This window comes from Triticum urartu, chromosome 1A (genome assembly GCF_056163025.1).
Source record: "Triticum urartu cultivar PI428250 chromosome 1A, HENAU_Tu73, whole genome shotgun sequence".
In the NCBI taxonomy this organism is placed as follows: Eukaryota; Viridiplantae; Streptophyta; class Magnoliopsida; order Poales; family Poaceae; genus Triticum; species Triticum urartu.
The window spans coordinates 326159755-326161524 of NC_141873.1; positions in this window are offsets into that span (position 1 = coordinate 326159755).

Sequence of the window (1770 nt, forward strand, 5' to 3'; positions counted from 1 at the left end):
GTTGTGGTAATCCTGTGACAAAATTTCAGACAAGTGTTGGTACTTGGAACTCGCCGATTAGAGTTCCGAGCCACCTGCTCAGCAGTCGGCCTGAAACTCGGGGACTACACCCAGTGGGTGCGCTGGCGCACCCCCACAAAGAAGAACAAGAAACAAAAACAAAGAAGGAAGGCCGCGTACCCGGATGGCTACTCGCGATGCCAGATACGCCTTGGTGCATTTCTTGATGGCATCACCCTCGACTCGGAGCTTGGCTTGGACGTCCATAAGCGCCCGGATCAACGGGCCCGTCCCGCCTCCCCGCACCCACCCAGTGGGCGCGGCGCTCGTCGCCTCGATGTCCGGGATCGTGGAGCTCGCGGCGCCGGTCTCCAGCGGGCGCGGCGCTGAGGCCGCCTTCACGAGACGGCGGCGCGTCGGTGTGCCGGCCTCGAGAGCCAGGCCCGTCGCCACCACGTTTTCAGTTGGCGGCACCGGTCCGCCGGCTGCCCGCCTGGCGCGCTCCCGGACAGCGGCGGTGGCGGCACTATTACGTCCGGCGTGGCGATGTCGTCGCCGTCCCTCTCCATGATCGGGTTCTCGTCGCCGACTTCCCCAGTCTGCACCGTGAACTCCGGTGGTGGCGGCGTAGAGTTCAGAGGGACGACGAACACCGCCGACTGGCGGTGTGCGGCTTCTTCAACACGCTTCTTCTCCGCATTGGAGGCCTCGGCTTCCGCCAGCTTCTTTAGAGCGGCGGCCTCCGCCTTGTCAGCTTCTGCCTTCTTCAGGCGGGCGGCTTCCCGCTCCTCGCGCGCCTTCCGCGCGTTTCGCTCCCTCGCCTCCCGGAGGTCGGCGGCCGGATCAATCCGCCGGGTGGTGGAGGAGGTCTCCGCCGACTTCATGACGGAGTCGGCGGCCGACTTCTCAAGAGAGAGCGGGGCCCTAAAGTCAAGAATGTAAAAAGGAATTTCAGACGGAGTCAACGAAGAAAAAGTGAAGGCGCAAAGGAAGGTAGCACTTACGCAGAAACCAGCTGCGGCGTCTTCACCTCCTTGCGGAAGCGGCTGGCCTTTGCAGCCGCTTCTTCCCGCTTGGTCGCCGTGGCCGAGCCCTTGGGCTTCTTCGGCCGGCTGCCGAATAGGCTCGGCCTGGCCCTGCGCTTCTTAACGCCGCCTTGGGCGTCCGGCGCGGCAGACGAGCTCGCGCCTGGCTGGCCGGCTCCTGGCTGGTGGCACGGGGCGACCTCCTCGTCATCGTCAGGCCAGTCCTCGAGACTGGCCCGAGTCTCGGGCTACCCACTACGCCGCCTCCTCCCTCGGCGTCGTCCTCCAGGGCCACCGCCCCCAAGTCGGGGTCGTCAACGTCGCTCTCCGCCCGGTCGAGGAGGAATTCACGGTCGGCCCCATGATGCCGGCTGCTGGCTGGAGGAGGGGGTTCTTACCAAAGCCGACTGGTCAGATTGGACAAGACGGACTCGACAACGAAGAAGTCAGGAGAGTCAAAGAAAAAGAGAAAAAGAAACGACTCACCAGATGCGGAGGGGTGTCACGTGAATACGGCTCCTTGCCGAACTGCCACTCTTCTTTGAGGTCGCAATTCGCAAGATAATTCACCATATAGGCTACCTCCTTATGAGGCATTTTCTTGGTGCACATCCGACTCGGGTCCCGATGCCCGCTCATCTGGCAAATCATGTGGGGGCGACCTTGAAGTGGGAGCACTCGGCGCGCCATGAAGGCGGCCAGCAAATCCAGCCCGGTCAGGCCCTCCGACTGCGTCAGCACTCGG